At 41.4% G+C, this 9,973-nt stretch overlaps 1 protein-coding gene across 1 annotated transcript in view; it reads right to left on the minus strand.

The window, feature by feature from the left end:
* The window catches only part of LOC105271098 (homeobox protein DBX1-B), a 352,648-nt gene that overhangs the window by 307,467 nt on the left and 35,208 nt on the right, over positions 1–9,973 (minus strand). The window lies entirely within an intron of this gene.

The following is a 9,973-nucleotide window of genomic DNA, read 5'->3' on the forward strand; positions in this document are numbered from 1 at the left end:
ACAATTCTTTCTACTACTAGATATTACCTCATGCTTTTGGCGCCTATTTTTTGATATGTGGTGAAAGAAACGGGAGCATAAAATTGTTTCGAAGCAGATATATGATTGAAAAAATTAACAAAAAAAGGAAATTACACGTTGAAAAATAGGAGTTCGGTTTGAAAAAAATATTTCCCATAGTTTCCAATTTTTCTATTCAATTTGATTTTAATATGTAATGTGTATTTTGATTTAGTTTTTCCTTTCTGATATCTATGTATTGGGACGTATTTCGCACTCCACGGAAGAAGCGACGACATTACGTAGCCCTCGGCAACCACCCTCAAAACGACAAATTATTGAGCGCCAAAACGTTTTTAATAAAACGACTAAAAGTCCAAATAAACGGATAAGGAGAAGGACAGTTGCTAATCAGTCCAAAACTATCCTGCGATTCTGAAATAGCTGGGCTATTTTAAACAAATTCATTCAATAACTGCGGTGTAACAAAATTATTTGGTAATATCCAAATTTCCAAAACAAAGACAAAAAGATTCAAAATCCCCGACCTAGTCTCCAATCGAAAGATCATACTATTCTCGGTGACAATAAAAATAAATTAAATTAGGAAGTCACAAACAAATATTTCACTAACAAATTCCCTAACCACAAGTCAAATTAGAAAATTAATAGTCAGAAGTAATGAGTTAAAATAAGTCAAAAATTCTAAAGTCAAGATTTCTAAATAAGTCGGTAAAACAGTTAGTAAAATTGTTAAGTGAAAATATAGATGGAGAAGGAATCTCCATTCATCACAAGAAACGAGCGTGTCCACCAGTACAATAAAACAAAGAGAGCGTCGACTGATTGAGAGGGGGAATGCCTCGAGAGGACGAAAACAAACGCTGATAGTAACCGAAAGGGTTACCGGCAAAAACACACATCTCGAGCGCTGACAGATGCTGTAAACCCACTCTCAATCTTGCAAAATGAAATATAATATTTGACAATTTCAATCAGAAATAATTGTGACTTCGTAGGTCATGATAAACGTTAGATTGAAACCTCGAGAATAACAAAAATGACCTTGAGATTCCAGAGTTCGCCCTACAAAAGAAAAATAGATATTTTTCTTTTCATTGAGGCAACAATAGATTTTGAAATAACATTTAGGAGAAACCAGAGTCGTTACTAAATTCAACTAAAACTACGGAATTTTTGAGATTGAAAAAAAATAATTCGGAAAGTAATCACGAGTTAATAAAATAAAAAATCAGCAAAATCTTTACCGTACGAGATTACTCAAAAACGAGAGATCTGAAACCTCAAAAATGGCGTCAAACGCCATGGGCAATATGTCCACTAAATCAACAAAATCATAATGTCCAGAATTGCTTCTAATTTTTATCAAAAACACTTTTAAATGAAATAATCCACCGCTCACTGGTAATCCTGTTGAAAGAGTACTGGGAAAGCAGCAATAAATTCTCCAAAATGGCTGAGTCTCCTTCATGCTTTTCCTTACGGCGATAATATTTCGGAGAATCCAGCAATTCAACGTCAACACAGATTAATACTATCGGTCAAGCGTCCAAAGCCGAAGTGTCGTTGATGGTGGAACGACAATGCACAACAGGTGATTGAAGCTGGTGAATGCTCGGATTGGCTCGTCATCGACAGAGACACTTTCCGATTGGCTATCGAACAACGCAGCCAATCACATTCATAACTTAATTTTTGATGGGAGTCTAACTAATACTTAATTGTTGAAATTTTGTACTGATACTCTTAAAATCATTATTAATAGTTTATAAATTATTCAAAATCTCTGTGAATATCTGATTGATTATTGTGCTCAATTATTATGAGAGAAAAATCCGCCCAGTTGTTGAATTGACGCGAAATACTTCCGACCTCCGGACGGTGACGCCACCATTCCGTTTTTCCAGAAAGTTCCAAAATCCAGCGGGAACTCCAAACCCTCTCTCGAATCTCCTTGCGCCTTCCAAAAAGAGAAGCGTGTGAAAGGGCCCAAAATCCCTCGAAGAATCCGAGATGAGCGGTGAAAGGTGATTCGATACAGTAAAAAAAAAAATAAAACAAAAATAACATCATAATAAAAAAATAAATAAAACAGACAGTCTCTTCCCTTACCAATGGTGTACTCCTCGCCTGGATGTCTTAAAACCCGACGAACGGTCGAAAATCAAAATACCATGTTACGGGATATATTTTGACGTAACCTTGGGAGGTTCACGGAATCCTCTATCTGTTACCCGGCACCAACAACCCGAAAATAAAAATCGAATTGTTAGACACCAGAACATTTGACGGCATGACTATCGTAACGAAATCCTTGGCCCCTTTCAGCTTCAGCAGCTTCATTAGTTCGATACGCATAGATCCAGCTTACAAGGAAGCTGACAGGGGATAGAATTCGGATATTAACGAAAAATAAATAAATTTTGTGACCTTGACCGGAAGTCTAATTAAAATCAATCCCACCGAGGCACGAAAATAAGGAAGGCAAAAAGAGGGTTTTATTTTTTTTTCGGCAGGGGGGGGGGGGCGATTTGTAGGCTTTTGGGGAAAACTTGAAATGATCAAAATAAAGGGGGGGGCTTTATAATGAACTCAAAAGGGTTTAAACATAGTACCAATTCACTATATTTTACAATAAGGGATAATCACAAAAATTAATGCACGGGAAAATAGGGCCTTTTAATGTGGATCTCGAGAGATAGGGTAAGGTGAACCAGCTGGCAGCTACGCAAAACGAATCAAGAAAGGGGAAGAAGTTAGGGGCCGATGAAAAATCTTACTACTAATTAGGCCGCTAGAGAGAATTATGATGAGGCTCACCGTTGGGAGGAATTAATAGGGTGGGTAATACTTGTTGGGGTGGGGAAATAGCACCGGGGCTCTCACGGTGATGGCTGATACTCAGTGCACGGGCTCTCTCACCAGACTTTTCTTGTCGATTTTCCTCTCCGATTCGTTTGCAACCAAAAATGGTTATTTGCATTAAACTACACTTAAAGCAATCAAAAAGATTATCGAGGTAACTAATTATTTGATTAATTTGATTTTGTGACAGATTCATGCCAATTTACTATTTCTTAACAGCTATGTAGTAAAAATGACGAATATACTTTTAATAATAGTCATGAAATGTAAACAACATTTTTTGCAAATGTTGAAAACTTGAAAAATATTTTTCTAATCTTAGCGTATTCTGACGCTTTTCCCGGGTGCGGATCCTTTCTCTCCGCGATCCCTTTCCACACCCGTACCACCCTAGCTCTACACCCCTTATCGTCATCACTGTTACTTCCTCATCAGACGCCAGGTGACTTTTGTAACCCAGTGTCACCCCTGGACGAGACCGGGCTTTTAACTTACGGCTTGATGAAACCCTTATGACCGCGTTTTTGATATTTGGTCGATTCCCTACCTGGTCCCTTGATGCTCCTACTCACCCCTGTACAGCGTTTTGCCAGATCCGTTAACTGTTTCTCCTGGGGAGGCGGTGCTACAATGGGGCCACGTGCCTGCGCTCTCCAGTATGTAGGTTTTGGAGAGCGGGTGGGGTCCGGGGATCTATTCGACTTCGCGTGATTTCTATCCTATCTTTTATTTCCTCGGTTCAGTCAGCCAGGCGGGATAATACACTCACACTCACACACTATTCTCTCCTCTCACTGTCTTGATTAAGTCCCTCTTATTAGTTGATTGCTTAATGACGTGCTCTTTAATTATATTCGGGCCGGCGGTATCAGGGCGGGATTTACCCGGGTGACGCGCACTTCCATCCCTCGAGGCCAGGCTCCTGGTACTCGGGGCCGAAGGGGTTGCCCCAGATATCGGCATCTGCCAGGGTTACCACAAGCGCTGTGGCCTCAGGGGCAACTCCCCCTGGCAGACCATTCGAGATCTACTCGATAGGCCCTCGAGAGAGTGAATTGAGTTGTGCACTGAGTCGATAGGTGTTCGACATTGAGTCGATGGTAATGTGGATCCACTCATATCGACTCAGTGCACAACTCGATCCACCCTATCGAGTGGTCCGCCAAGGCCTGGACATCCTCTTCGCCACCGGCTCCATAATAGGGTACAGGGGGCAAGGCAAGGGCTAACACAGCAGGCCAACAGACCTCGCGGTCGGCCATCATACAGCCGTACGCTACCGCTACTCGCTCCCGACTCTCTACTCTCGACTCTCGTCCCTGCACTCTCTACTCTCGACTCTTGACTCTGCTATCGCTCCTGCCGTTTCTCCTTCCTTCCGTCTCCTCACCTCCTCGAGTCACCCAGAAGCGGAGAAATGTTGGCACGGTTTGCCCGCAAGGGATTTTCCACCTGATACTTTTGCTTCTCCGGATACCCCACGGCGGTGGATTTCTTACCACGACGAGGCCTCCCAACTTCGGTGGTTCATCTCCACGACAGTCCGAGGTGCGGTTCATCACGCCGACTTAATCGCGCTTCTCCTGCTCCACAGATCCTTGCCTGTCCACTGTTTCTCTAGCGTCGGTAAGCTGGGCCCTTTCTAGGGCGGAGAATCCTTGCAGAGCACGTATTGGGGGGATGACTTCTGACAATTCTACTATATCCACAGGTACTCTCTTCCTTCGGCCTGTTGTGGATTTTACTGTCCTGTTACCTATTGTTTTCCTATTACTCTCTATGCTTGTACTGTGGTTATTCTCTTGCCCTATCCCTGTTCTATTTCATTCGCTCATTCACACTCATTTTCTCCTTATCTTTCCGCTGGTCTTTACAAATGTTTTACATTTTTCCTTAATTTTATTATTCGCATGGGTGATCAATTTGGGGTTCATCACAGTATTAACAAAAACATTTAGTTGAATTTACCAAATATTTTTCTACATTGAATACATTATGAGGCATATTTTAACGAAGGCAAACTTTCAATTTGAATTCTTGTAAACAAGCAAAATTACTATTGACCTTCAAAATTTATCGGGATTTACTAAATAGTGTCGTAAAGTATCATCCAACACATCCAACAACCCGGAAATGTCAGATAATTGTCGATGTGAATTCGTTGAGGTTTTCAGCAATTTTGACTTTCAAGTTTAACTAAACCTTTTTTGTTGGCAATCAAATTTACAATGTAAAAGTTCTTTTGACAAAATCCTTTAAAATTATCCGTTGACGAGATAATTGACAATTAGAAAATTATCTTGGAAATGTGAGAAGAATGGCACTCGATTTTTGAGAAATCGTCAATGATAAAAAGGTTTTTGCAATTATCCGATGAACAATTGGGCCTATAGAATTTCATCAAAAGACCTTTTATTAAGAAAATGGAATTCTCAACAAAAAAGGCTTTATCGAGTAATTACATAAACTGTTGGAATAATATTGTTCTTATCGAATAATAGTTAGAATGGAACTGTTGGCCTGATTCTCGTAGGCAGACGATTATGGGTATAAACTGCCGTTAGTGTTGTTTCCTCCCAGTATGTTTTTGGATGATTGGCACCTGACCGTATAGTCGTGACTGCTTCGACGATGCTTCTGTCGTACAATAAAAACTGCTTCGACGATATACCGGTTCTTCCGCTTTGCAACTCCATTTTGTTCTGGTGTGTATGGTGTTATGTGTTAAAAGACTTTCCTTGGCGTTGGAGATAGTGTCGAAATTCACAGCTCAAGTATTCTCCACCTCTGTCTGAGCGTAAGGCCGTTGGTTTTCTATTGAAATGATTTTTAGTGAAAGCGACAAAATCGTTAATCACTCGTTCTGCTTGAGATTTGTGGCATAATGGAGAGATGGACGTATATCGACTGTAGTGGTCAATTAAAGTAATGAAATACCTGCGTCCTCCAGAGTCTTGAAGAGGTATTGGCCCACATATATCTTTATGAATAAGTTCAAGTGCATTTTTAGTGGTCGTTGTTGTTTCTTTGGGAAAAGGTTTGCGCGTTATCTTCCCCTTGACACAATCCTCCTATGTTGTTTGGATTGGACAGTCTTCAATTGTGATCCCAATGGCCATTCCTCGATTGTAGAGCTGTCATATGGACTTTGAGTAATATGTCAGCCGCGATGCCAATGGTCGAGACAATTATTTGGATGTTGAGGAGGAACAGCGTACTCAGGGATTCGCAGTTTATACATCTGACTGGTGCTGTCGCCGATTGCCATCATCTTGTTTTCTTTTGAAATAATCATTTCATTTTCTCTCGGTTAGATCTGTACGCTCTCCAAGCAGTGTCGGGATGTTCATGACCCCCGGCACCCCTTTTCCTTCTCCGGTATTCAGATATTAGGGCTGCTTTTACATCGTCCATCGTCAAATCTTCTTCTGGCTTTGACTATAAACTAGATACCACGAATTCGTATGATGTAGACATGCTGTGTAGGAGCACGTAGATGCCAAATTCGGTGACGCTTCTGCATCCGAGAAATGAGAGTTTCTTTACAATCATTTGAACTCCAGATATATGTTTCTCCAAGTCATCTTGCTCATCTATCTTCTGTTCAAATAGCTCGGTCATTAGGATGTATTTGTTGGCACCGCTTCTTTTTTCATCATAGGCCCTCAAGGCCTCCCAATTTTTCTCTTCAAAATGGTATTCCCGATCATCTTCAATAAATAAACTGATAGTGCCTTGAGCCTTTTCGTCGCGAATGTCCCACTCTTTAGCGCTTTGTGGATCGGTTGGTCTCTCTGTGTTGATTGCTCTCCAAGAACCTTCCCTCTTTATCAATGCTTCTATTTTTACTTTCCAGACTTGGTAGTTGCTATTGTTGAGCACATGCATTTTTGCTCCTATCTGCATTTTCGCACCTAAGTGTGTCTCTAATGCCATTCTTCAACAACACTCTGTAAATGATTTTGGACCGGTCAGTTGTAGCACTCTTTAAACTTTCGTCCCGTGACACCCTTCTGGGTCTGGGCTACAGAGCACGAAAATAGGCTTACGTAGAGACGTCCTGGAAGGTGCGAAATGTGGACTTCATCAGCAATGATTCCTCCCCAACTGTTGATACTGTTCCAACGACGCTGATTGATAATCCCCTGTTTCACGAAAAGTTTCTCATCTGTTCAGAAAACGTTGTGTATCAAATCGGGATCGCGACTTTTGTCAACAAGCCATTGGCAGAATTCCACACGCATTGGCGAATCCTGTGGTTTCAGCTCCTGGACTGGGGTGAATTTCCACGGATGTAAACCATCAGCGTTTAGTCCATGGTTCATCAACGGGCGGTGTGTAGGACGCGATTCCTCGGATGGAGAGCCTGGAGACTCCTCGACGTTCTGGAAGATTGCACTACCTGTACGCCACCCTCACCGTACGTTGGCAAGACGTGACCCTCCCTCAGCCGTTGGAATGCATCCCTGAACGTCCATGGATTAGGCACAATTCAAGGACGCTGATTTTTGCGATAATTGTCCGAAAAAAATTTCTTTCAAAATTATCGGTTTACAGAAATGTGTTATTAATTATTTTTTGCAAATATTTAATAAGCTGTTGGATTTATGTAATTACTCCATAAAACGTTTTTTGTTGAGAATTCGATTCTCTTGATAAAAGGTTCGTTGAGAATGTAGCTAATTTCGGTCGGCCTTTCACCGAAAATAATTATCAGAAAACTCCGGCAATGATCGTGATCCATCGGTCAACGTTCATCGGCCAGAGCGTTCTTTTAACCAAATGCAACCACCCCTAATTTAACAGTACATCACCGACCATCAACGAGTATAGGTCTTTCTCGACATTCAAAGTGCGAGTATCTATATCTTCGCAATCACCAAACTGAGCCCGTAAAATCACCGTACCTCACCAAGTAAAGTCAACAATTAATATCAACAATTTGTTCACCCATTAACTCAACATTAAATGACCACGTAAATCAACCACATATCAATTGTGAATTACTGTATAAATCGCATTAAGCTTGACCACGCGTTTTTAATAAAGATGTAATCGTTGTGCGTACTATCCTTCGCGAGCTTATTAAATTTACAAATTCAACCTAATACACCCCTCCCCCCTTCTCCAACCCCTCAAATGCAGTATCGCCGACCATCATGAATGGTATTGAGCGTTTTGCATCTACAATTAATAACATTTCTCCACTCATGATCGAGATACGCGGTAGCGTATCGGCCAAGTAAAAGTTTCGTCTCTATCCAACAAATAAGACCGAGAGCTACAGTGTATCTATACACGACACAACTACCCCTTCCACTACCTCCTAATCGTATTCAAACCGTTGAATCGCAAAAGGGAAACAGAGGAGAATGTTTTATTTTTTCCCTTGGATTTTATATTTTTTATCTATTTCCATAATTATAATTGTTAACTAGAATATGCTGTGAAAATTATATGCAGTTCTTGAAAAATCCGTGAAATCTCCCGCAATGTCAAAAACTGGTGTTTCTGTAAAAAAAACTCAGCAAAGTAAAAGTTTCGCACAATTGATTCCATAGTAGTAAGTGGCCAGTATTGGGGAATTTCCCACGCTCCCTCCCCCCTTTTTTCCAGGAAATGGACGTGCACGTGCAGGTATATCCCCCCTCCATCCCCCCCAGGCGGTATTGCGTAAAAGCGGGTCTAGACACGTTCATCCCTTTAGTCACGCCCTTATCGCGATTTTCTTAAAAAGTACATGTCGTCCGGCAATGGGCTTTCAGACTAGGCGCCGGCCTTGGTTTTTCTTAAAAGATAGATAGGGACAATAGACATCCGGTGGAATGCGGGTGGTGGGTGGGAAAAAGGGGTTTAGATGGTTTTTTCCAGGGTGGAGGTTTTCTAAATTATTAACACGATAATTACGAATAACTTTTTCTTTAATTGATTAGAAAAGTATGATCTACAGTTTAGAACTACATATGACTTTTTGTTTTTTTTAATTATACACATGTATAAAATTATAAAATCATCGTTATCTTAGGTATAATGCATTTTTTCTAATATGAGGGCATTCGGTATTGCCCTCCGGGGAAACCATCTAGTTCGTCATAGCATAAATGATACATTTCGCCAAACAATTGATATAAATATCCCAAATTGGCATCAGGGTTTACACGCTGAAGCTCATCTCGGGCCAGCAGGTATATCTCCTCGAAATTATTCCCGATGCGATAGTGTAGTTCTTCAGTCACGGGCATCCTATTGTAATCCATGTAGCCCATTGTAACACGTGTGACAGCCTTGACGAGGGCGTCCTCGTATTCCCTCAAACGCAGTGAATCCAAGAAATTCAGCCACTGGTTGATCCACGTAGCCTTGGTTTTTAATGTTTCAATGCTAGGGTTCATCATGATGAGAGGATTTTTTTCCGCATCCCGTACGAAGGTCACGCAGAGTTTTTCAAAACTCCGGTGGAATTTCACTGTCAGACCCCCAAATTGCTTTTCAGGTACATTGGGTATCGTGTTTGGGTGAAACTTGGCTGTGTAAAAATAGTCCGTAATGGAGGCCATATCTTTGTACAGTAGTCTCCACTCATCCCGTGACATTGAAATCGGTAAGCGGTTCGGACGCACCCCCATAAATTGCACCACCGGGAGGAACTTTCCGACACAGGTCACTTCAAGGCCGACACGCACTTGTTTAGTCCCGGATGTATTGAGGGGAAAAACTTGTGACAATAGTACCTGCTGTTCGGTAGACACGGTTCCTTTAGCGTTAATATTCTCCATTACTAAGATCTCGTAGAGCAATATCACAAGGATTGAATAAAAAACCCCACGTACGCGCGGGCTTTATAGCGTCAGATGCGAGAGTGGGGGAGCACACATGATACACGTACTCGCTCATGAGTGGTGCATAAGCGGTCACATGGTACCTACCGCAGCGCTACTATAACCCCCACCATCGGCGCTTGGAGGGCCTTATAATATGAGACGCTAAATTGGATGCTTTTAATACTTAGGTTTTTTTTTGAAATTGTGAAAGTATTTGCAATGTCGGGAGACAGAACCATGGAATTATTCCACGAATATCTGGCGCA

The sequence above is a fragment of the Fopius arisanus genome, unplaced genomic scaffold, assembly GCF_000806365.1.
Source record: "Fopius arisanus strain USDA-PBARC FA_bdor unplaced genomic scaffold, ASM80636v1 scaffold00101, whole genome shotgun sequence".
Lineage (NCBI taxonomy): Eukaryota > Metazoa > Arthropoda > Insecta > Hymenoptera > Braconidae > Fopius > Fopius arisanus.